We start from the raw sequence: 27,451 nt of genomic DNA on the forward strand, positions 1-27,451 counted from the left end.
GACACATTTTTGATTAATGTCATTTTTTGCATTAGCGATTATTGTGGTATCATAAGCAAAGCAGTGAAATCTATTTTTATATGGAAAAGTGCAAAAACCTTGTAAGTGGGAAACATAAACCAACAAGAGTCTGAGCTTCAGATATTCCATCCCTAAAGAAGAATCTACGATTTCAACACCTTTGCTGACACAGGACTTAACAGAAAGACCAACTGTTCTTTTAGAGGAATTAAAATTAAATCTAGGATATCTGTGATCACCAATACTTGGTTATGCTGATGTATTTGCCTTCCTCTGCTGTGCATCATGTTTTACTCCTGTTACATCCCTCAGGGAAGGGGGTGCAGGAGGTGGCCTGGCTGGTGCCAGGGCCTGTGCTGGGGGGCCAGGCAGAGCATCTGCCCTCCAGGACACAGTGAGTAGTTGAGGTGGGCAGCTGGCAGCATCAGATAGTATTAGTTGGAAAAAAAGAGGATTTGGAAATCTGTGAGTGATTGTTAACATAAGTGTCTAGTATTGGGGGTTTGTCTGTTGAGCTTTGAATACTGATCCTGAGAATTAGTTAATTGCAGGTTGTTAGCAAATCAATAAACCACTTCAATCCTAATTTGCTGTAAAATACCTAAACTGAGCAGTTTTTCCCCTGCAACAGGTAATAGTAATGAATAGTTTCTCTTACAAACTGTGTAAAAGTAAATGACTTCTAGAAATGTATAATATTATAGCAGAACCCCTGCCAAAAGTAAGATAAACATCAGAAATACTTGGGTGGTAAATTCAATTTCTTTGTCTAGCAGATTATTCTAAAGTGCTTTTAAGCTTTTGCTAATCCTAAGGAATAGCAGAAACAATGAAATGGGGATGCATCTTGCATATTTAAAAAAAAAAACCAAAAACCTGCCCAAAAGCTAGCACATCAAAAATGTTCTAGGTGTCAAATTCATAGTTACACACTAATTCTTGCATCTTGGCTTATTGTCTTTGGTTTATAATTTTTTAATTAGATGATGAATCTTAATAAGATGAAGATATGTTTTTTAATCAGAAATTAGTTTTCAGGCCACTAGCATATTTACATAAGTAATACTGAATGCGGCCCTTAGTTAAGATTCACAGTAAATTAACTTTTCCCTTAATATGAATGATATTTTATAGCCACTTTATCTATAATAGAACACAAATTAGTCTGAAATAAATCTTACAAGAGAAATATATTTTTATCAATAAAATTAGCTGTGACAATTTGACTTGAAAGGAATACATAAACTTGGAAATCAGTTCACAAAAATTTTATGCGTTAAACTTGCTTCAGGGGAACTGTAGAGCTCTAAGCCAAGGTAGAATATCTTTTCTTTATAAGTCAGTTTTTTAAAGTTCAGAAACTTGTTCAACAGCTCTGTGGTTTGATATATAAAGTATAGTTTTTAGTTAAGTTGCAATACGCTAGAAAACAAACTAAATTCATAATTACTTCCCGTATGACGCCTTGCAGTTTGAACCATCAATTATGAAATTTGTTTTAATGAACAGTGGTGCATTACAGAGTTACAGAAATGAATGAAGTACTGGAGGTAATGTTTTTCTAGAATCAAGTAGATTTTTAAGTCTTTATCTCTTTCCCCACTAACCCAAATGAAAGTGCACTGCTTCCAACAAAGTAGTTTAGTATTATAGTCATTATGAAAAGCCTTGAGTAAGGCTGCTTGGTGCCTAATGTTGAAAAAATGTGGAGCTGCTGGGGAGAACAATAAATACCTGAAGCTGACATGGAAAAAAAAAATTATGTAATCATTGGCACTATTTTTCAATTCTTTGTTTCACTGCAGATCATGGATGTTTCAGAATTCCAGATACATTTAGAATGTCGAACATTCTGGAATACATGTTAGTACGTTTTGGAGGAGAAATGCATGTTAGAAGTGATTATCAAGTCACAGATGGAGGTCAACCTATTTGATTTCTCAGAGAAGGAAGAATAGCTGAGCTACGTGTATGAAAARATGTAATAACGTACATATAAATAATTAGAGGAGAGGAAGAGRAGCTGAGGAAGAAGGATTGGTTCAGATGAAATCTTTTAAGCAAAGATCTTGATTTATTAAGCTGAAATAAGGTGGTAATGTCACAGTCCTCTTAAAGGCTATCACTGATCCGGTTTTCCCAAGAAATACCAAATTTGGGTTCAGTTCACTCATTTGCATGAGGAGATTTGACTCCTGTCCAGGAACTCACTGTAAATGTGAGGAGGGACTTCATTTGATTAAATTAGTGTTTCTCTTTGAAAGTTTATATCTATCATCCTTTTTCTCATTGTGAAATCTACTGTAATGAATCAGTATTTTCTCATGTAGGAGAAAAATATCTTCATTTTCTAACAGAAATTGGCATATTTTAATATTAAAAGATCTTGCGTTAGATTTTCCTGTTACTAAGCTTGTTAAGATGTATCAGACTCTCCAAATGTTTAATTTAATGTGAGTAGTATTGCCTGCAGTAATGCTGCTAAATCTATTGCTTAAAGATAAATTTGGATAAAGAGACCTTTTCTTTGCAAATTACTTCTGAAAAGATATCACTGCCCCTATAAAATTTAATTTAATTAATCTTGAGGCAGCAGAGTAGGAAGAATCTGATGTTGCTTAACACCACTTTTGTGAATATTAATATTCAATAAAAATATTCTTTTGTTTRTTCATTAATATTAAAACATTCAGAACTCCAGCTGTTGAAATTGTAGCTTTTATTCCTCTCTTCTTGTCAATAGACTCCCATAATCCTAAATCTGATTTGTTCTAAATTTGTCCTAAATAATAACATAGAACAATTTTTTTGTATAAATGTTGAACAAAAACATCAATAGTAAAAAWTCTAATAATGTCCTAAATGGAAATTACTGTGAAACCTTAGCTTAAGGGAGAAGAGAATTAGTGAATTTGGGAGGCATTTGCCCTCRATTGCACTTGAAGTATACTGTGTGTCTGTGTGTATGATACGAGAATCAACATCTATAGGAGCTGACACTCTAAATAACATAATTATGCTAGAATGGGTAAGTAGAAGTACAGTTTTTTTGGATAGAATTTAATTTCACTGTAAAAAAAAAAAAAATTAGAAACCTTCTTTTATAAGACAAAACAGAAACCTTCCTTCCCTCACCACTACCTCTCCTGGTAATTAGCGCAATGAGCAGGATCACGTAAGCAGGATTTATTTGGATAAAACAAATTCAGACCTGACGTTRTCCAAGTAGATTTTCCTGTGTGTAGCAGAAACTGGAAGAAAGTCCCCACTTTGCAGCACCCTTGGACTCGCCGTTGGTGCTGCCCGCTCCCGTAGAGGGGGGACCTGATGGCCCAGCTCCGTAGGGATACCATTTTCCCTGTGCCCAGGGACTTCCTGCTGACACAACGTATTTCTAAGTCTTGTGGCATCATTCGTCCTGACATCACTAACAGTTTCAGTCCCATGGAGGTTTGATACWGGGGAGCTGGAGCCAGCCTCTATCCACGTGAACAACTTGCCGTCTTTATGTACAGCTCTAAAACACAAGTTTTGGCTTCAATGTTATCTCGTCTTGCAGCAGCAATTGCATTATACTTAGGACTGCCAAATCCTGGTAGGTAGGATGTAAGTTCATTGAGAGTTGTATACGCAGCTGTGAGACAGCTAGGAACTGGCTGGTTGTGTTTGCTGTGACATTTTTCTTTTTATCAGTCATATTTTAAAAGAATTTCTGTTCTTTAATTTTTCCCCCTTTTGTCGTTGGATTGTAGATGAGTAAAGGGACTATGTTCTTCATTAGCTGCTACCTGAGAGAGAGATCATAAACTGTTTTGAACAAATTTGCTGTGATGCATTGTAAGAGGCATAAAAGAGGAAACATCAATGGTTATTAGGATAGATACTACAGACCTCAACAACTTTTCTTAAACYTCTTGACATAATTAAAGTTGAAACTAAGTTCTTGGTACATAATCTCTCCAGTCTGGGCAACATCTCCTTATGTGATTTTGTTTTGATAACTATTTTCCCCATGAGAAGTGTTACGATGCAGTGACAGCATATAGAAAAATAGAGCATTTATAGATGAATATCTATGTTGATCTACTTAAAATGATTTTCAAAGCTGATAATGCTGTTCTTTGGAGCACACTGTTGGTGTAAGAAGTCTTTTTGAGCATGGCAGGTTAATCACTATTAGGAGCAAGACCTGTAACTGAGCTAATACATTTCTAGAAACATTAAAGTTGACATGCTGCATCTTAAGATATACTTCTGCTCATGTTACCTTTAGAGTACAACTTTGCTGAAATAGCTAAAGTATATGAATAAAAGATAACTAGTAAAGAGGAGAAAGAGTGAGTCTAAACAATTTGGATGAAGAATGAACAATCATATTTTTAAAAATGGTGCATTTTGATAAGTTTTCACTTCAGGTAATTTTTTATACCAAACTGTGGTTTTCTTTCTTAAATATTACAGGCACTATTAAGAATTACTTCAAGCTTGTGAATGCTAGTTCCTAAGAGGTAAGATGAAACAGATTGTTTTAAAATTGTTGTTATATCTTGTTGCAGTGAGAGACTTCCCACATTCGGTCTTGTGTTTTAGAAAAGATATTCTGAACAGTCTACTTGGAAACTCTGACCTAATAGAGCTAAAAAGGTGTGTATTGCACCATGAGTGTTGCACAGTGTGTACCAGATGCGTGTGTGTGTGTTGCTGATTGATATAAAATAGGTGAGGCCTGACCTAGAACAATACTGCAGCTTAATTCTGTGTTTGTAGAGATTACTGTTTTTAATTCAAAACTCTGAGACTTTACATTATATGGATGTCTTCTAGAAGCTAGGATGAAGTAATGAAAAACAATTTCCTATCCAGTGTGACTGTCACAGGTAATATAACAGCTGGAGATTTACAGTTCTGAGATGAACAAATTGATGCATTCACCTGTAGAATGCAGATAAAAATGAAGAAGGGAGTGGGAAGTTAAATGAGTGAGCATCCAAAGGGGAAAAAGTGAATGGCAAGCAGCAACATATTCTGCTGCATTAGAAATTCTAATCACTCATTAAAATGTCTGATGGAAAAGTTTACTCTGAGCAAAGGTTTTATAAGCATCCTAGAGCAAAGTTGTAGTAAAACTCRAGCAAGGACTTTAGATACTACGATAAGAACCAAATACTTCTCTGAGATTATTACAGGTGCATTTCAGCATGCAGTCATTTGCAGATGCACAAATCTGCAGATGCAGAATGACTATTCTAAAATGACAATATGGAAGTTCTGCTGTTAGAACAGAACTGATGTTCTTTTRGTCAGTCAGGAACAGAGTAAAGCACAAATAATTGAACTCAGGCCCAAAAGCTGGGATTTTGGTGCATTAGCTCARCCTACCTGCAGTACAGAAATCCCACAGTGCTTCCTAGTACCCAGCTGAAGATGAACATCCAGAACCTTTATATCCACCTGAAGTTTTTCAGGGCAGCCTGCTTTCATGCTCTCATGGAGCCCAAGCATGCAGGCAAATAAGCCCTTGTTTGATTCCAGAAATCAGGGCCCGAATAAGACATACACCAAGAAAATAAGCATTATTTCAAAACTTACTTGTTGCTACTTTCTCTCTAGTGTGGATCTTGAGGATCAGTTATGCTGCCTTTCATAGTAGAGTTTGAACTAAAGACTGAAGTAGAATTTCCTTAGCCTGGAGTGGTATGTGAGCTGTCCTAGCTGCTGGCTAATTGGGTAGTTCATTGGGCATTTTCCTCTTCCTTAATACTGAAGTCTTACTCTGAGACCACAGAAACTGCCTGGATTCTTTCTTGGCTGACAATGTAAAAGAGATGTACGTAAGCTAAAATTAATTGCTATTATCTTTGAAAAAAGCTTTCCAGGTTATGAATGCTATTTTAACATAAAACAAAACAAAAAGCAAAGAGGAAGTATTAAACATTTTTTTTTGATGTGACATGATCAGAATAGTATGTGCCAATGTGCTGTGTGGGTTTTCTCTACTTGTAGTAAATTAAGGAAGAAGTAGCCCACAGCTTCCTTTCCAAAATGAGTTGGTCAGATGTAAATTACCTACCTACAGCTCATTTAGTCACCCTTAAGTGAATATCTAACATGAGTAAAGGTCACATTTCACAAAGTTTTCTGGGCCCAAGTCATGTCTCATCGGTGATCGTAGCAAATATCCTCTCCTGTAACTTCACATTACATGTGTAGTGGAAATACCTATGAAGAAAATGCAATGTGCATATGTGGCATATWGATTTTCTTGCTCGGAGTTTTAGCTTTGCATAAGCCAGTAAAAGGTTCAGAAATGAGTTCAAAGGCATTTAATAGTGAGGAGCCCTTTCATGCCTAATTTGTACTCCTCAGCATAGTTTCAAATGCAAAGGTCTTTGAAAGAATTTCACAAGAACAGCTTYACAGCATGGGAGGAATGATCTTCCCATTCTTTTCTTTTTTACTCTTTCTTTATAGGTTGCATGACTTCTTACCTTCTCAGCAAATGTGTATCTTTCATCAGAAAAAAGCCTTGATTTCCTCATTTTAAATGTTAACAWCTTGAAGAGGATTTTGAAAAGGAATGTGCATTCTTGAATTATAGCAGCTGTCTCCAAATGAACTGTGATGGTTGAACCTAGTTTTTCTCATGAGGCAAGTCGCTTCTGGCTCCCCATCTGGATTACCCCTCAATGAAAACTACAATTTATCAGTTGGTAAAAGTGCATGATTGTTCTATTAAATGGGTAAATTATTTGCTGAAACGTGGTTATTCATATTTACAGATGAATTACTAGTGTAAAAATGACCAAAGATTTCTTTGATTTGACAATGTTTTCTGCTGATAAACTGTTAAACTCGCTTTGAAAATTCACTTTGAAAAGAATTGTGCACAGTGTAGATTTATTACTCAACAGATGCTCATCACATTGCTTAATGCTTTATTTCATGGTCTATATTCTCCATCCATTCTGATTCTTAAATCTACACCCAATTCTTTTTAAACATCTGGTGCTTTTTCTCTTCCATGTTTTWAAAATAATAATTTGTTTGGACAGCGTGTTTCTTCTTATACTGCTCTTAATCCTCATGGGTGTTTGGAATATAGGCAGGAGAACAGAACTTCTATGATTAAATGTAAAGATGTTTGCAAGATTGTTTTATTCTAAGATAAATTTGAGTTTATTTTTCCTGTAATGACATCATCTGCTGGCAGCCTTTGACATAAATCTGCTGTTGCTGGGAGCTTGGGCTGCATGTCCTTGCAAAAGGAGATTGTTCTGTGAACAATAGATCTGTGTACAGACTTCAAGGTAAATTAAAACTAAACAGACTTAGATTTCTTTTTYGAAGCAGACATTAATCTTGGAAATTTTGTTAGAGTATATTCTCAAGTCGTGCAACATTTTGACGTCAACTATTTGCCACATGCTATATCATACTGATTTGCTTTTTAGTAAGCACGTGTACCTAATGTGGTTACTGTTATAACATCATCTGAATGGCTAATGTTGCATTACTGAAAATAAGGGTGAYGTTTTTGACATCTCAGTGGAAGCTTTTTCCTTTTTTATAATGAAAGTATTCTTAGGAAACTACAACACAAATATGAAAACTGCAGTAATTTGCCATGTTGATACAACAGATACTGGACTAAAAGAATGGATTTATAGATTACGTTCACTTACAGGTTTGTTTTGGCAAGGATTAACTAGCTGTTTTTAATGATGTGCAATAATATCTAACTACAGACAATCTTATCAAAAGACTTTCTCCTCAAAAATATCATTTGATTGTATTTTTGAGGATATTTGATCAAAATAGAGCTAGAAACATATCTAAGTTCACTAGGGAAGAGTCACCAAACATTGTATATTGGGCTGTATACCACACTGGTTTTATACCAGATGGTTCTATACCATCTGGCTTAGGCTGTAAGTTACTGCATGTTCCAGTCTTCTCGGTGAAATTGCTAAACTATGCTTACCAAAAAAAAATGAAGGACAACATGTGCTATCTTTTTTACTAGATTCTAGTAGGCTTTCAGCTACAAACAATGTTGTAAATGTTGTAAAAGCTTCTTAAATCTACAAGTGCACATTTCCCTTCCTTGAAAAAGGAGAAAAAGAAAGGGGGGGGGAGGCAATAAAAGAAATAGAAATCTATGAAATTTAGTGCCATAATGATCTAATGCAAAGATGTGGTCATTAAAGCTAGGAAAAAAACATAAAGCAAACATTGTAAATCAGCTCTTCTTCCTTTGAGATACTGATACTCTTTCTTTGCTTTTGTAGCTGTGTGAAGGTGAAGCTCCCTACACCTGCCCTCTGAGGAACTCCTGGCTTTGCCTGGAGAAAACATCACATCTGTTAAATTATACATCTCGTTCATTCTTCAACCCGGGTTGATGGTGAAAACTTTACCTTTACTTCCTCATCTTTAATACCTCCAGCTGTTCCTCTTTCCCATGAAAGAAAATCTGTGTCTCTTTGCAGTGTGATTCAGAATAGAGAGAGTGAGAGTGCAATTCCCAAGGTATGCCTGACCTACTACCACTATTAATGCTTAAGTTTGGGGCAGTAAGGTCTCCTGCTACAATCTCAGCTCTGCCCACCTGCTGTGCTGTAGTTCCTTCTCCCCTTCTGTAGAGGTTTGTCCAGCGTGGTGCTAAGAGCGAGCTTCTGAGTAGGTTTCATTTCCAGTAAAGGAGAATAAGGATGGCAAAGCACCCAACTTTCTCAGCTTGTTCAAATTAAAGAAAAAGTTCAGACGTGCTACGGTAATCTGTGCAACAGTGCATTTATCCTGCTGAGAGGCCTTCTTGGAAGCTTCAGCTAGAAGCAACCCTTCAAATTACTACTAAGTCTTTTTTCATTTCTGTCTGCCTTTTCTGTAATACTACAAGGCAGCTGTCTTCAGTTAAGGACATTCTCAGACAGGTTCAAGACTAGACAATAACCCTTTTGGTTTTCCAGGTACTTGGCTTCCTATCAGCTCACCGTCTGGAAAGCTCAGTTTGCCTTTTTTGTTAGTATACTGTATTGCTTCAGGATACGAGYGTAGTGGAGGCTGTCAAATGCTGTCTTCAGCATATGAATGTTAATATCTGTGACAAAACATGGATGGCACAGCTAGATGCCTCATGAACCCTAGAAAAATGTTAAGTATGAAATAGAATAAATTTATCAGTCATCTGTTGAATCAGTCAAATTTTGAAATTTCTCTTTATCAATGTCATCTGTGAAGTTATCTAAAAATATAAAGACCTACTCAGAACCTGTAGTATCTGCCATGGGGTGACTTTAGCAGGAAACAACAAGGCCTTGTTGTAGGAGCKTGTCTGCCAATCTTGTCTCCAAGAGCCAGAACACCCTGGGCACTGAGTAACAAGAAGTTTGGCTTCAGAAAGCGGAAAAAATCTATAAGCAGTGGGTTGACAGTTTTCATGCCAATCACTAGTTATAAAATGTGTTACTGGCACATGCAAAATTTCAGTGACTTTTGAAAAAAATTGATATATTACAAAAATAATTACAGCTTATTGACCATTTATTTCTTTAAGAGCAGTACCATTTAAGTTTATCTGATACAACAGAAAGCTTTTCATTCAYTTCTCTACCTTTATTGGGGACAGACTAAGCAGAGAAACATCAGCCACCTCACTGATGTGTTCACATCGTAAGCAATTACCTGGCATGCAGTAGCTATAGCAAATTTCACTTCGCTTAACACCATGAAGGGATTCTTGATGAAGATACTTGTAAAGGCTTTTCTCTTAACAATAGGCAGATCATTTGGGCTTCATCTCTGCATTGGATTTCTAGTGGTACTGCTGAAATAACCGTGAAATAAGCAAAGTTATACAAGTGTGAAAAATGATAGAGATGGTGTAAGTCTGGCATTTGTRTTCTACTTTCTGGAATGTATTAGTATCTAGGTAGATAATCTGCTAACAGAAATTGATAATTGACTGAAATAATTAAAATAAAATCAGATAGATAGGAAACAGAATGGGGGAAAAAAAAAAAAAAAAGGTACTGCTTCTGAAATATATGGAAGCTCTTCCAAAGCTTAATGATTCCGGGATCTAGCTTAGATGTGTGCCCTCCCCATGGTAAAGAGGGTCTTCAAGCCCAGCTTAGAGGCATAAATACCAGCTTGCTTTTTTTAACAAAAGATAAGCTAGGACAATATGTGCTGTGCTGTTTAGTATGCAGAACGTGGAGCTTATGGTGCTGAAAGTCAAACATTAATACAGAACATGATTAAGCACTTTCTGTCTGAAAGGAGAACTGAAAAGGTGGCAGTTTTCTTAGCCACTGTTCCATGGAGCCTTACTCTTTGGGAAACATCAACTATGACTTTTATTATTGTAATAAAATTAATCATATTAAAGTCTTATATAATTTTGCAAAAGATAGATACTTGGAATTACATTTTCTTTCTTTTTCAAATGTATTTGATGAAGCACCAGAAGACTGGGAATGGTGAAGTCTCTTTTAAACTTTTTATCTTGCTAGTATTTTGTCAGTCTGAAGTACATAGAGATTTAGATTCATTTTCCCAAGAGACTGCTGTTTCTCTGACAAGTGCTGAAATAGCAGTTGACATCGTTAATAAGAAAATGGAGCCAAGGAATGGAATAGGAGTAAATGAAAACAGCAATTAATTTGATTCTATTTTTGATTAAAAACAAACAGATACTGTCATGAGTTGTAATTCAAAAGACTGCTATGATAATGGATTTAATCCTTGTCTGTGATCAGATATTAGAGGTTATTCATGACCAGTCTTTACTGTTTCAGAGCTCCTCTGTTGCAAAGCAGATAACTGATACTAGGAAGTGAGTAAAGTAACTTAATGGTTGATGTACTGTTTTATAAAATAATTTCTGAGTTTTTTCCCTGTTTTTAATAATTATTTTAATAATAATAATTTCTGTTTTTCCYCTGCAGAGAATAATTAATCATTATTTTCAATGAAATATTAGATTTTTAAGTCTTTTCTTCTGTATTGATATTTTTATTTCTAAATTAACTGTGGCAGTTCTATTAATTTCATGTTCATTTTTCATATGCAGATGTTCAGTATACTGTATGCTTTGTTTGCTCATATGCTCATGTTTTCTGCCTTGTTAGTTAGATCACTATGAATTTAATTAAATTTTTTTCCATTCTAGAGCTCACTGAACTGTTCTAGGTCATCTGCAAATCTTTCAAATCATTGCACTCTTCCTATAAAACACTTAAATATCTTTTAAAAGAACAACATCAAGTGGCTTGACATTCTGACTTTCAGTTATCTAACTTTATCAAAGTTAATGGACTGAGGCTATTCAATGTTAACTATCTGCTTGATCTAGRTATTTCTTTTTCAAAAAAATATCATTAGGGTGGGAAGGTGTAGTTCTCTGAGTCATCTGCTTCTTAGACTGAGAGGAGGGAAAATATTTAGGCAAAAATTATGATATTTTTAAGTCTTTTTTAACAGGGATGTGAGACAGAAAATCTGTTTGTATTAGCAATATTTTGTACCATTCTGGAAGGTTCATGTCTCCAAACCATGTGTGACACAAGTTGTTTAATGCTGAATCCTTAGTGTTAGTATTTACTAATCTGAACGCTCATTGATCTATGCCTAACATACGTAAACTTTCCTCACAGGTATAAAGAAAAAGCTATTTGGTGAAGGAGGATGTGCCAGTGACAGTAATAGAAAAGTCTTTGAGGAAGCTAACAGTGTGGATCCCTAGTGAATGGRTGCACGTTTGATGGGGCATGGTTTGAGTAGCGAGGGAGCTTCAACTAGGAAATGAGATAGAATAGGGAAAAYTGGAGGTAGGTCACTGATAAAATGCAGTGAAAAACTTGCAGCTGGTATTCTTAAAGCCTTGGCACTTCCTTTTTAAGAAATCTSTAGAATCAGTAGTTTGATTTGGTCCAAGTCTTGCAACGCTGGTGTATTCTGCGAACTTGGAAGAAGGTGATCAGTTACAGGCTTGCAGCTGGTACTGCCTCTGAGAGCCTTTCAGGGTGTAGCAGGGCTCATCCCTTTTTTTTTTCCCGCATTTTAAATCCTGAGGGATTATTCAAGATGTTATACTCTTTCTTATAGCAATTTTATGGAAATTTCTAATCTCTATGATTACCTAGAGAAGCTTAGAAGTGACATCAGTGGTTCTGAAAGTCAAGCTTGGGTTCCTTGTGCATGATTTCTGAGGACACAACAGAGAATTTGAAGTATTTGGAAATGATATTGCCAACTTTTGACATTTAGGGATTTAATTTGTTCTACAGTATCTTCTGTACTTCCAGATGAAGGAARCCTTCCATGCAGGCAATTTGAATGTGAAATTGTTTGCTGTAATGACAAATTGGGTAATGATGCTAAACTCTAACCAAGACATGAGACAACTAAAGCCTAAACGATGACTTCAGGGGTCATGCTGAAAAATGCCCCTCTCTTGGGTTCCTTATGTTCCATAGTTGAGGTGGAGCCTTTCTGGACATGACTGAAGTTTCTAGTGATGTTATAAAACCTRTCTGTTGACGGCTACTGAATTAGTGCAGCTTACTGCCTTTTTTTCTCAAATGATGTGAGCTAAGCGTATAACAGCTTCTAGCTGACCAGTTGAACCCTAACTTGGGAGATTTCCAAAYGATCACAAAGGGCAGAGTGTCTATTACAGCTATTACTGTCTATTACAGCTTCAATTATGTTTTTTAATTTTATTGAAGATTACTTTGAATTTCTAAACTCTGTTGTCCTTGTACTGATCCGATCCTTTTCTTAACCTATCACAGAATGGTAGTTTTTAGTAATAATAAAAGGACTAATTAACACTTCTTTACAAAATTTCTTCAGCCATATCTCTATCCAGTATATCCGTATAACTTCTCTAAGTCAGTTTGGATGAGTACAGTGTGTCATATTTTGATGCCTTTTAATTTATGTACTGTTTGTCAAGGAGCCACAAAAAAAATCTTTTAAGATGTTATTTATAAAATTATGAGGTAACGTACTGTTTATGAAGCGAAGTGAAATAGTATGATGCAGAAGAAAACATTTTCATTTTAATGGGATGTTCCACACAAACTTATYTTCTTTTCTGACCTCCTAGGAAAACACATGTGGTATTTCTGCTCCAATCACCTATTTCCTCATTTTGTTTTACTGCTGTAACTGAAACAATTGCAAGATGTGATCTAGTTGTCACTGAGTAGCTACCTAGCCCAGCTAGTGTAGCAGGATGGTTTTTTCCCTAAAACTCCTTTCTGGCTTCAGGTTACTGTTACTTTGTGCAAAAAASAAAGTACAAATTCAGAGATACTTGATGTTTGCCAACACAGGTTTAAATTGAATTGGGAGCTTTTGCACTGGCATGGCTGCCTGTTTAAAATTGCTCTCGACTTTGGAAAGGAAGATCCCATTAGTAGCATCATTTTGGAAACATTCTTGAGTGCTTATCTTAGGAAAAGGGTTCCCCGTTACTAGTGTTAGGTTTATTAAGGAAAAAGAAATCACAGTAAAATCTATGTTTTGCCCCTACAACTTACTTTTTACTGCTATCCTTCTGTGTTTAGATAATCTACTATTTGCCTATGCGTTTAATTTTTCATTGAACACAGCAGGTTGACTTTCATGTCCCTCAGAATATAAATTTAGCCCAGAAAASGAGACTGCAAGTTTTCCATGCCTTAAATTCCTAGCAAAAGTACACTGTGACATGGAAAATTCAATAAGAAGAAATGTCGTATAATTCAAAGCATAATATTTCCTTGAGCTGAAAAGAACTAACTTGACCAAAATATGCACGTGAGGATGCTACTAGGAAGTCTTTTATGAGACGCAGCATGGTGCTACTCTAAAGCAATAGCCATAAGGGTGAAATGCAAGACACATTAAATAATGGGAAATGAAATCTGGCATCTTGAGGCTAATTTTTTAAAATGTTTACCAAATATTAAGGCTTACAAAASATTCTTAACGATTACATGGTGCAGGCCACCATATGCTCTCTATTCAATGAACATCACATTTTTRAGACTTATGTTAACATGTGTTTTCCCCTTGCATGTAACATGTTATTTTTAAATGTCTGCCTGTTGAACCACTTGTCAAATTTATTTTTTGATCTGTTTAAGTGATACATGGTAGTGAATTCTCATGGGAAAGTCATAAACTAATTGTTTATACTATTTGAATGAATTATTCATTTTCTTTGCTACTTAGTGATTTTGGGGAAAAGGTGTTAATGCTTAGCTGTTTTTTTATGAGTCTTTAAAAAAATTGAATTAGAAATCATGCACTGAGAAACTGCTTATTATTCTTAACAGTTCAGGACTTAAAGTGTTTTAATCAAGCAGTAAATACTATTTCTCAGACTAATTTCATTGCTGTTTTTTAAACACAATTTGTAAACACTAGAGCTCAAGCCTTTGTAGCATTTTGTCTTATTCCCCACAGCGAGATATAAAAAACAGGCATTAATGTCAGAGGCAAGCYATAATGCACTGTCTAAATAAATACACAGAATTAGAACATCAGTAAACTGATGTGATTATAATTAATCCAATACACCTGCAGAATGTCTTCTCCAAATCACTCTTAATTGATTGCCATTGATATTTGTCTGAAGTGTTAATAGAAATATAGTCTTTACTGAAGAAAACAGCTTGGTTTATATTTTCATTACCCTTCCTGTGTCTGTATTTTACTGCACCTGCCTACTCCCCAAATGCTTGTTACAGCTGTCATATACTTTTATGAGGATGGGACCAGTGTTCTGGCAAGCGAACCTGACTCAAATTGTGTGCAGATATAAAACATGAAGACCCGCTTGTGATTGCACAGGTAGTAAGTCTAATTTGATTAGTGCTTCAGTGACACGTCCTATTATGAATGTGTCATTTGTCATTTCTCCTAAGTGCTCAGGAAAGAGGCATTTCCAAGGAAGGCATAATTGAAGCCTGCAGAATGATCAGCCCCTTTTTTTGTTCGAGGGAAGGAGTCAGGGAGATGGTACTCATTTGTGATCAATACTGGATTTAAAATAAAAATAAACCAGGAAAGTGACAAGAGAGGAAATCCTACCTTGTGAAGTCAGTGAAAAATCTTCTCTTGGGTGCAGTGGGAGTATGATTTTCTTGCTATGTTTTTAGTAACTGAGTGTCAGCTACAAAAAAAAAAAAAAAAAAAAAAAARAGGAAAAAATCCTGATTTGAAACCTTAAAACTCTGTTGTTAAACAGCTAGGCCTTATTTTCTAAAAAATGCTCTCTCCTTTCCTGAGTTGCTAAGCAACTAGATTTGAAGGAAAAGGCAAAATCCTGAGCTGATGTGGAATGAAGTTATTTTTCTGTGTGTGTATGTGTGCGTGCGCGTGCACATACGCGCCCATATAAAAGTAACATGGATTTGAAATTTTCATTTCTCAAGCATCCTGCTGGATTGAAACTGTGTTTGGTTGTATTTAGTTGCCAAGTTATATTTAAATGTTGCTGAAAGGAGTCCTCAGAAGGCTGTGAAGACRAGAGAGGAGACAGAGGGACTCTCCTCTTTTATCCTTTTATAGAAGATKGTGGCTCTGTTGTCAGTAAATGTGATTTAGGTTAGTGTCAAGATAATGCTAAGGTGATTCTGGAGTGAGTGAGTCATTGTATTTCTGTTGTTTGTTGTTTATGTGATTGGTTTCATAATATATTCATGATATTTCTTATTGCTGTACCTGTGAAGACTGAAGAATAAATGTGAACCAGAAGTGAGTTTCCTCCTGAGTAATCGAACTAATTTCCATTTTTCAGGGGTAAAACTGGACTCTGCAAAGCAGAATAGGGGAAATATCTTCCAAAATCGCATTGAATTTGAGTGGAATTTTGACAGAAAACTCTTCAATTTTCTTTTGAGAGAGCCCCTTAAGTACTTAAAGCCCAAAGCATCCCTAGATGCTGGTCCATTTTGCATCAGGAGCAATAATAAYATAAACAAAGAGCTTTGATTACCATTAATGATGATTGTGTGCTATTTCTAGAATATTTCTTTAGAGGAAAATAATTAAAATTGTTTTTTGCCTTAGTATGAAGTTGTTKCTTTAGTATTTTCTCTAAGTGACTAAGCGTTTGATTATGTGCTGCTAAAATTATTGGGATTTCTGTCACTAGCTCTTTGTAACATTGCAAGCTTTGCAGGGAAGTCTAGGCTCTGATTCTATTTAAATGTGATTTTTCACARTTAAGTAACGAAAATTGTTTCAAAATGTATCATGAATGAATATGGGTTTATTTTCTGCATTTATGGTAAAACCTGACACATTTTAGAAACAGGCTGCTTATAGAAACTCTAGAAATGCTGGAAATAAGTCCTTGCAACAGGTGATAGYCCTAAAGTGGGTGAATGGACTGTATTTAGGGAGGCAGAAAATGCAGAATTTCTTAGTGGAATAAAGTCTGTTTGCTGAATTTCTTCTAAAACATTTTGCATATATATGAGATACTGCTGCTGAGTTGGGGGCATTTTGGCATATGATCTGTAGGCTGCAGACCTGGAAAGAAGATTTGGGAAACTGTACTTGGGAAGTTGGGAAATCTCCAGTGGCTTCTTGTTCCCTCTCCATGGGCTCTGCTGGGTACAGCYGGGCATCACTCTGGTCTTGCTTGCATGAGAAACCTTACCTGAACCAGGAGCAGAAGTCTGGGGAATGAGCAGGATTGGGGAAGAAAAAGCAGTGAACAATATAATATAATATTGGTGCTGTGTTTGTTTTCCACTGAATAGTCAGTGGTGTAAGAAAAGAAGTGACGCTTACTCTTCAAAACCTGAGAGGTGGTGTTTTATTATTATTATTATTATATTTTAAGGTATCTGCTACTCTTCTTTATCTAGCTATTATCAGAAAAGTATACTTCAAGCCATATGTCTTGCATTTTAGTTATTGACTACTGTTTAGCGTTTTGAATATTTTAAAGCTTGTTCAGTCCATTAAAGCAGCAASTCTTAATAAATTTTGGTCATTTAATGACATATAATTGCATATAATGCATATAATGACATATGCAGCAAACATCCCATCTGCCTGTATTGTATAATTCCAATCCTTCCTTCATGGTGCCATTACAAAATTCACTATAAATAGTTTGATCATATTGAGTGACATCTAGGATCTTTATTGGACAGGACATTTCAAGTACATCTGTCTTTTGACTATTTTATATTTGACAGTTGTAACAACTGCTATTACCTTCAAAAAGGCTGCATTTGAAGTGTTCTCTATATTTTTCTTTTCATTTTCAGGGCGCATGTTGTCAACATTTCTACCACTTTTTTGTTTCAAGTGCAGACTTTTTTTTGTCACTGCTTAATTTTATTGCTATTATGTTGAGTCAAGCCATAATCCATCATTTCTCACACCAACTCTCGATTATAGTCTCTTTTATTTAATCCAATTGCAAGCTCTATTAGCCTTATGAGTTTTGTCATTTTATAGCTCAATGGGAATAGTTTGCTCATTACCCTTGAATTGCTAGCTTCTATAATATACAGTATAATACTGCTGATGTTTTGGTTGCATATTTTCTACAGAGCCTTTCTTTGCCTTGTTTTCATAACTATAGGTTTGATATATGCATATTACAAGATTTTTTTCTCTCTGAGCCGCCCTTGAGGGGAAAGAAAAAAAATAGTGAAAGGAAATCTTTGTGTCATTACTGAGTGTTGTAAGATGCTCTAGACACTAGCTTTTATCTCAAGCTGCTGTGAAATTTTTGCATACCTGTAACTTAAATTAGATGACTCAACTATCAAGTCAATGTGGGGGAAAATTTTCTTTTCCTTTCAATTGATACTATGTAAGAAACATTTGAGAAAAGGCATGTTCCTTCCATATCCTTCTTTCCACCCACTTTGATTTGCTCCTCTTCATTGTGTTCTTACCTATGTTTTGGGCAACAGCAGTGGGTTGTGACTTACCATCTATTTCTGTTGCTGGGAGGTGAAAACCAGCAAGGAATCATATTGTGGAGGTAATATTGATATTGTTTTAAATTGACAATAATCCTCTTGTGTGTATGCAAAGAAGGTTTTAATGCTGCTTCTGAGGATCTGTTGGATTGACTTTCTGTATCTTTCTGAGCACTTGCCTCTACACAAGAGAGAAAAAAAGAAAAATGCCTCCCRTCAGAACTCCATGCTTGGTTACTGGTCTGAGACTTTGGCTGCTCAGAGCTCATCGTGAATTAAAAGATCATATATCCAGGTAAGGAGRTGTCTTTTGAAATCCAGTGAATGCTRCAGAAAGCCACAAGAGTACTTGAARGTCTTTCTGAAGGTCTTTCTTATTTTAAGTTGCTMTGAGCATAATTGTATGAGCTTGCTTTATATGCTAAGTAAATTTTGTACATTTTGTTACGATAAACCCTAATTAAAATAGCAGTCTTGATTATAAATGAATCAAAGGTCAAGTAAAATTAATTTTATTTTGGATTCTAAGATGCAGATATAGGAGTAAAAATATACTCCTCATCTTGCATGCCTTTTTGGATATCAGTACATTTAGTCCAGAAGCACAGAATGGTAATTGTTAGTGACTAACTTTTAGTGTGATGTATTATGTTGTAAGGTTGTGGTTCACTACTTTAAATATTAATATTTCATTGTTACAACACTCTCTTTTCAAGTCTTCTCGAGAATGCAGTATCATGAATTTTTAATTTTTCTTTCAGACAGATACCTAGAGTGTACATGAGAATTTAATAGTGCATGTTTTTTCCTGTTTCACAGAAAACGTGGACTGGTGGCTTAACATGAGGGGCCAAGCAACAGTTCAAGAATTTTTCATCTGTATGTCTGATTCACATGCTGCACTGGAAGGTGTTACTCCTGGCACGCTCTGTAGTGGCTTCTGTGGATCTATGAATTTAGGTCAGTACCCAATGAGATTTTTTTCTCGTCCCTCTCCAGTTGTACACCATTATGTCATACCCCATTGCCATGTACACTTAAGTGAATATAAAGAGACTTGCAGTGACAAAGAATTTTTTCCCCCTGAAATTTGATAGTCTTTTGTGAAAACAACAGAAATGCATCCATGCACCAGGCGGGAATTTAAGTGTGATAACCAAGTAGCTCCGCAGACTCCTATAGCCATGTATAAGAGCTTACAGGCCCCTCTAAGCACTTGCAAAATTAATTTCTAAATGTCTAGGAGCCATGTGAAAATAAGATTGACAGGAAAATTTGAAAGTTTTTGGCCTTAATCGTTGCATTTTTCCCCTCTCCCTTGGAAGGCAGGGCAAATCATATCCATGTTTGGAAGTCAAAACATGCGTTTAAGTGAATAATATATAGAATATGGCTCAATCAAATCACATTCTAAATCCAGAGAGCTCTAGTTCAAGGTCACATAATTTACTCAATTCTAGCCATAACTCTTCAGATCAATAACAAAGGTTGAAGCCAATGAGAAATATTTAACCTTTGACAAACCTCTTTGCCTGTTTTGTATAGACCGGGTCAACAAAATCCAAGCTCTGTGTGCATGGAGGTGTACGTGTGTATAAATATTACCCTTGGAAGAAACAGAAATGGCATAGATATTAGGTAAAAAATAATTCTGGGATGAAAAAAAAMCCCAGTGTTTCTCTTAAGATTCTATTTATTCCTGTGCTCAGAGATCGTCCATCTTTTGTTTTTAAACACGCTCTAAAAAATACACTCTACATATTAATGTGTATGTAAGAAGAAAATAAGCAAAATGGTAGATGGAGTTAAAGATGCTGAGTGTTTCTTTTGCTAGTGTTATTCAATGGTGGGTTTTTTTTTAAATTAAGATTCCTAAAGAATGTTGTTGTTGTTTTCTGTTTCATTGTACTGAAGGAAAATAGAAATCTTTATTAAAAAGTTTTTCAGATTTAGTTGTTAATTTTCTTATTCATTGAAGAAAAACATACACCTTTAGTAAATACCTTTCCTAAAATTGTAGTAACTGGATAGAAAATGTAAACCTAGCTACAGAGTGCTCAAATATTTATAAATGTCAGGGGAAAGAAGAGAAACAAAGGATAAATGACAAGAAGAAGAAACAGCAGAACAAACAGGATATTGTATTTTGACTTGCGAATATCACTTGGTGTGGAATGTGAATAGGAAGCAATAAAGTAGTAGAATAGCTTGTTTAATTTAAGCCTAGGGTAAATGTGGATGAGTAAATTAGAAATAAATGACAGGGAAAGTGCGAAGGGGAAAAAAGCTCAAGAGAATTTATTTTTAGGTTCCATCTCCATGTTTAGCTGTTTCAAGAATATTTAACAGACTAACAATGCCCAAGGAGGTCTTTAAGGCATGAGGATATATCATACCTAGAAATCTCAGTGTAGCGAAGGGAACTCCAGACAAAGCTTGAGGCTGAACAGTCTACATGGAATGTTATAAAATCCACATGACCCTTCCCTAAAAATTCATAGTGAAGAAAAGGGGAACTGAACTTTTTAGTTTTTGCATATATATAATATGATAGAAAATTGCTTGAATCTTCACAGTCAAGTCCTTTGAAAACTATCCCCAAAAGTGTGTTACCTTTGTGTGTGACAGTCTCACTCTTAAAACCTGCAAGATACTATTTAAGAAAATAATTTTGACATCACTGGTGGGTAGAGTTTTTAGGCCAATTAATGCGTTATTGAATGGAAAAAACCAATCCCCACCATGAGCTACAGATGAGAGAAATAGGTATTTGAACATCACTGTCGGGCAAAGAAAAAAAATAAAAGATCTTGCCTCTTGTCTGTCATATCGCAGCAAGCAGAACTCGGTCTGGACGCAGATGTCTATTTAATAGCTTTGGAAGCAGTAGTATTGCAAAATGGATAGGCGTGTGTATTTGCTTGTTCCTGCAAAGCCTTTGTGCCATAAGGTACAAGATGCTGTTCCTTGTATCCACCACTGACAGTGTTGTGTTAACACAAGCAACAGCTCCAAAATAATCTTACTCATTTCCCATTAATTTTTAAAGTGCAGTTGCAATCATTTTTTTTCCATTGGGAGAGCTTTAATCAACTTCTTTCTACTATTTTGACTCTGAGAGTGAAAGGAAAAACAATTATTTCTGCATGGCTCTTAGTAGTGAGACAGACTGAAGGAATTTTTTTCTCACCTGCTGAAGTGTTCATTATTCATGGCTGCTGCACCTGTAACCACATGTGGACTCTGGAGTTTAATTGCCTTATGCTAACTACTGGTGTGATGCCGATACATTTCTAATGATGAATGCTAAAATAACCTCACTTTGATGTTCAGTGGTGGCCTCTGTGCACTGAAATGTTATCATCTGGACTCGGCAAAAGGTCTTATCTGTAGGAAATCTCTAGTTAATAGAAGAAAATRTTCAAATTATTCTTTTTAAGACTAAAGGGCAAAACCAGATAGAAGCCCACTACACACATGGGCAGGAGAAAGGGAGGAGTAACAGAATTGCAAGAACACCAACCTAATTTTCATCCAAGTAAGGTAACCTGTTCTAACAGATTATTGAACTAAAATCCTTTGCTGCTGTTGAGATAGATACAAATGACGGTTGGTCAGACATTTAAGATAGGATTATCTGTACATGCTAAGGGTATGAGATGCCTAAATTTCCTTTCTTRTTTCTTCTAGTATCTTTGAAAAGCAAAGGTTATGAACGCATTCTTAATTTAGCTTAATTTATCTGTCATCTGTGAAGTAGTACCTTCACATTGTCTCAAGTTTCTAATAATCATTGAGGTGAACACGAGAGAGTTTTGATGAGATGAAAAAGAAACAAACAAAAAGATTCTTATAACTGGTTGAATATCAGGAAATATGGAATTCAGGCTTTTTTTGAAAAATCCAATTTTAAATCAGTAACAAATTAAGCTCAACTTTATGTGACTATCACATGTATTTCAGGAAAAAARCACAATACATCAAATGCAATTTTCAACAAATCCTGCATACAGCTTATTCTRCTATCCAATATGATCAGTAAAAACTTTCACTGACTCAAATGGTTTGGGATAGAGACCCACAAAGTGAGCAGCTTTATCCTGATGATGGAATTGTACATTATTTCACCAAAATTAGCAGATATTTGAGCCAAAATAGAAAAAGCTACCAAATAAATGATTTTCAAAAAGTCAGAACCACTTGGCAAATTTAATTTTGGGTGAGATATAAGGATTCAGTGTCTCATGAATACAGAAATATTTCTGACTTGTATGAAATGTACCTTTTCTCTACTAAGTGCTTGCTTTATGCAAGTTTCATGAAAAAAAGTCATGATTTACCTGCAATTCTCATGATTTTCATATTTGTTCAGTGTTTCCAGAAAATAAGCATTCGGGAAAGAAGCTATCAACATTTATGAAAAATGACATATAACGGTTGTCAGATACTATTTTATAGTGTAAGCAGATACATGTGAATGTACATACTGTGCAAGCTTCTTGGAAAAGGTATGTGCTCTGATACCAAATATTTCATTTCTTTATGTAACACCTAAAATAAACCTAGTTTAGTGAGTTTCTTGCTAGTTGTTTTTTTAGTTAGAACGCAGTTGTTAAAATATTCCAGTAGTACCACTGATGTTCTGATAATACGGTAATTAATAATAAAAAYGTATGGGATAGCATATTAGACTTGTAATAATGCATGTGTGTAAAGGAGGAGAAATCACTGAATCATTCAGCACAGCTACTGTGCACGTAAAGCTATATAAATAAAAAAAACTATACCTTCTAAGCAAGCCTATCCTTACAGAGAGTGAGTGAACTCTACTCCAGGCATAGTTTTTCTGTAGTTGTGTATTGTATGTGTCAATGGCTTGACTATATTCTTTTTTAACCATCTCTATATTCATTTGTTYCTTAGTGAAAAACATGAGCCAGATAAAATTATTGAAGAAAACTATTAAGTGACACTCAATAAGTTTTAGAACAAAAGTTCTACTTGTATTTTCTTTCATTTTTGTTGATTTGGTAATAGTAAAGGGGAAAGCAGTAGGTGTTTAACTACAATATGTGCTGCTATTTAGTGGGTTGTAAAAGCAGAACGGTCTAACAGACTGTAATTAAATAGTGGATGCTGTCTACTTTTTTAATAGATGATTCTTTTTCGGGGTAGTCGGTTTGACTTTCTTTACAGAATTTACTGGTTAGCAATTGTTAAAGATCAGGATCTTCAGATTATTCTTAAAATTAATATCAAAAAATGTCATTCAAAATGTCTTGAAAATTTAGCCAGGGTTAATGTCAGATTTTGTTTCTTAAAAATAGGCAAACTTATATTACAGTCTTTAAAAGACTATTGCATGCATCTAACTCAAAGTAACTGTTTTTATGACATTTCAGTGTATGTAAAGAATACAGTAATTACTGCAGTGATCATTGGTTTTGAGCAGTTATTAAGAATTTTACAGCTGCATTTTACACGAGTTTGCAGATTAGTTTTAGAGMTATTAGAAAGGCTTTGGGTAGTGAGCCTAACTGCTTGGGGGTTTGCTCTTCAGGTTCTATGCGGAATAGTTCGTCTTTCAAACTGGATCAGCAAGTTGGGCTTTTTGGCTTTGTATTGAAACATACCTTTGGTGGTGCCAGGGCAAGTGGGACCTGTTATGAATGTGAACATTATTAGAAATGAGGYTGTATATCAAGTTAGGTGGTTGTTAGAGAGCAGAGAGTAAAAAGGGGCGGTAGCAGGTAGCCAAGATCAACACAATTCTGTTTTGTACTGAGTTCACTGAAAATAGAAACAYGCGTATTTATACTGTTAAGTATCTGTACACTTGTTTTGTTGAAATACTACATTTAATGGACTATTCAAAGTGAACAAAGCAAGTGACCAGAAGTATAAAGTAAACTATGCCCTGGAAAAAATATCTATTTGTAGAATTTGTCTAGTGTTGTAGAGATCTACTATAAATAAATATATGCATCCCCGTGCAATAATTCATTCTCCCTATCATGAAATTTTGTCTCCAATATATTGAACAATGTATGTTTTCATAACTGCAGGTCACTTCATTCATCTAGTGTAGGTTTGATATTATGTTAAGTACCAGAAGAATATCTTGAAGGACTTCATAATTCTGCATTTCTAAAATAGAGAGTTTTGACACAGTAAATGATTGCAATGTGAGCAAACATTTCACTTTTGATGTAGCTAGCTGAGATCTAAAATGCCTTTAGTGTCCTTGACTTTTCAAAAACTGTTTGTAAATTTAGAATATTGTTGGTGCAGCTTTTTCTGAAAATTCTAGAGTGAAACATTTTGCTATTTCTTGCTTATGTTTATGTTAATTGTCTCTGGATGATTTTAAAAGTCTCCCTTGGCTTTCTCCCACTCTTGGAGCTGAATCTTCCTTGGAATATTCTTATTTCTGTTTTGGGTCAACATCTAGCAGAAATGGTACGTGGATTTGCATGAAAGAGYATTTGGCAGAAAACTTGTATGTATTTTGAAATATTGGAGGATTCAAAAGGAAAAGCTTTCTTGCAGAAAGCTTCCTTGGCTTCCAGAATTTGTTGTCGATGTATTACTGAAGCCAGGATTTTGCAGTTTGTGTCAGTCTTGTGGAACTAGAATGTGCTTCCCAGTTATGATCTGTTTCTATACTGGAAGGAGATCAAGTCTGACAAGTCCAATTCTTCTGACTGCAGGTTGCATATTTGTCTTGGAAAGAACCTGGTCTAAAGTTAGTTATCCAATTGAGTTTCTTATTCCTTGAGTTTACGGAATAACTTAGAGATAAAAATATTTTAAACCTAGTAATGCTTACTGTTGAAAAAGAATCATTCTTCAGCATTCAGATAATACGGTACTTCTGAGATGTTTGGACAAGCAGCCTTGCAATGTAGTTTTGATGTCTTGTGAAATATGTGTTACAGTATCATTACATGCAATCCCTACTCAGCAGAATATGTACTGTGTGTTAGGGTGCCACTGTATTATAATATTTTAATTCAGGAATATTTGTACCAGTAGAGAAAGAAAACCAAGTGTGTAGTGGGTTAGGTTGTCCTGCTTTGCTTTTAAAGTCCTTGGAATGCTGTAATAGGTAGGAAATCTGCTTTTGAGTGATTTGAAGTGATTTCTCTATCATGTGAATCTTGAAGATTTACCAAAGGGAAATTGCTTCCTGTAGTTCTGTCCTACATTTCTCCCTGTGATAGGTTCATACAGTAAGTGTATGTGGAAGGCATAAGTGTAATTTAGTAGCTGTTTTAAAATGCTTTCCATCTCTTTGAATATAATGTTCAGCTGATTATATAACAGCAAGAAGACAGGCATAAATGCCCATGGATGTGATCTAGAAATGTATTTGGCCATGGAGTAGCAAGCCACCAAAAAGGCAGTGTGTTTGTCTTATAGAAAAAGTTTAGCTTCAAGCTCTGTGGAAAACTAATTGGGTATTACAGAGCAGATAGGTGATAACACCCCAATAATAATTAAGACTGTCAATGATTCTAATTAGGTCTGTTCTAAGACTTGATATGTAAATTCAGAAAAAGTGCAGGAATGCTAATCATTAAGAGAACATTCAGTAGGCTATTTATAGCAGATTTGTATGAAAGAAGCTGAGAACACTCAATTTTCACATTTTTTTTGCTCTGTCTTTTCCTTGGAGGTCTATCATAGAACAATTCATTTAATATCCAGAGTCCCTGAAAGAAATATGAACCCTCTGTCAGAAACATGAACAGTGTRCACAAATGGATTTCTGAAGATCCAATAATGGTTTATATGCCCTTTTTAAATCAAATTTCAATCTTGGTAGATTTGCAGAAGGCAGAAAACACATTTTTTTCCTTCAATGAAATGTGCATTATTTTCATTTATGCTTTCTCTTTACATCACACACTGTGCTGGCAGTCTCAAAGGCAACTGTGTAAGGACTGGGCATCTTGAGAGAGTTTAAAATGTGATTTTTGTTTTCTTAGAATTCTAATTTGGGGGAGATTAAGAGTCAATATGAATGGAAATTTATCATATCTGGTAATGAATGTAAAATCTGTTGTAATAAGAYTCATTGCATAGAGAAATCCTTTATAATAATTATTGCTTCTCCCTTAAGTTCCATATGCTTTCTCAAATATTTTTGAGATGATTCATATATTCATTTACAGAGTATTAAAAACTTATTTTTTATTTTTAARATATATAATAAAGCTTTGAAAAAACAATCATCTATTGTTATCTAACTTTATTAGGCTTGCATATGGAAGAAGCTGAAACTTGGCATGGRAGTAAAAGGAAATGCAATATGGTACTTTCAAAAATAATTGGTCAAGAGAGAATTATTGCAAACCAGAGATGATTAATGGAAGGAAACTGTGCAGAGGGCAGAAATGACTGAAATGACCTAAAGATGACAGTATATGTAAAAACGAGGTAAGTGCTAGTGATGTAAAAGAGAGACAAATGCAAACATATCGCCTTGTGGATCAATGAACAGGCAGTCCCCCCCACTATGTAGCACCACTGAGATTAAAAAGTCTTGTGTGCAAACAGCAAAAGAGGGGAAAGATAGCAACATAGATTATTCAGACTAAATTCAGGAGGGATTAAAAAAAAAAAAATAGGAACCTGATTTAAGCTGCTATACCAAAATATTTTAGAGAGGAAAGGTTCTACTATGTCAAGCATCTTTGCACTGCTTGCAGATGTCAATTTATTTTGGAATAAAAGTACATGCTATGTTAGCATGTTATGTTAGCGTTGGAAAAAGGCTAAAAAGGAGAGGAGGAAAACACCCTTAGCTCCTGTGCTAGTGTATTACAGCAAAATATTAGGAAGAAATGATGGGAGTGGATGCCTTGTAACCACTGTTTTGGAGAGACTGACAGGAGGAAGCAAGCAGTGGGAGAATATGCTCCTGCCATGTGCAGAGGCAAGGGGCACAGGCTAGGTTTTCTTCCTAATGCCTTGATCTTTTTTTACCCAGCCCTATGAAAGAAAAGAAAAGAAATATTTCCCCTTCTAAAGTTTATTTTCAGTTACCGATTCCTTTCAGACAGTGTCCCCAAGAAGTCAGATACTGGAGAGAAATGGCAACTGGCACACAGACACCTGTTATTTAATATGGTTTTGTGCCCAGTCTTCGCATGTGTTGTTTTGAAAATCCCTGTTGCTGTATTTGAAATTACTAAGTGAACTTAAGAGGACTAAGTGAACTACATGGATTTGTTGCCAGTGATTGCTCTGAGCCTGGGGTACTATGTCAGATTCAAAGTTGCCCAAAGAAGTTTGAAATCTTCATGTCTGTCTTCATTAACGAAGATTTRCGACATGATCCTTAAAATATAAGCTCTTCACAATGCAACAGTGTCAAATATACTGAGGGGACACCATTGAAAGGCAAGGTACTTGATATCAGCTGTAGATAATGAATGCAAATGGTGTTTTTAGGATCCAAATGAGAAAGCATAAAA

General features: G+C 35.3%; 1 long non-coding RNA gene across 3 annotated transcripts in view; it reads left to right on the top strand.

Annotated features, from left to right (window-relative positions):
• Positions 1–7,378, top strand: part of LOC112943429 — a 113,024-nt gene extending 105,646 nt beyond the window's left edge. For all 3 annotated transcript variants that reach the window (XR_003248568.1, XR_003248567.1, XR_003248569.1), the window contains exons 4-5: positions 4,483–4,529; positions 6,493–7,378. This is a non-coding gene — a long non-coding RNA (uncharacterized LOC112943429). The remainder of the gene's footprint in view (positions 1–4,482; positions 4,530–6,492) is intronic.
• The last annotated feature ends 20,073 nt before the right edge of the window (positions 7,379–27,451 follow it).

This window comes from Nothoprocta perdicaria, unplaced genomic scaffold (genome assembly GCF_003342845.1).
Source record: "Nothoprocta perdicaria isolate Ctin4 unplaced genomic scaffold, notPer1 scaffold_149, whole genome shotgun sequence".
Classification (NCBI taxonomy): Eukaryota; Metazoa; Chordata; class Aves; order Tinamiformes; family Tinamidae; genus Nothoprocta; species Nothoprocta perdicaria.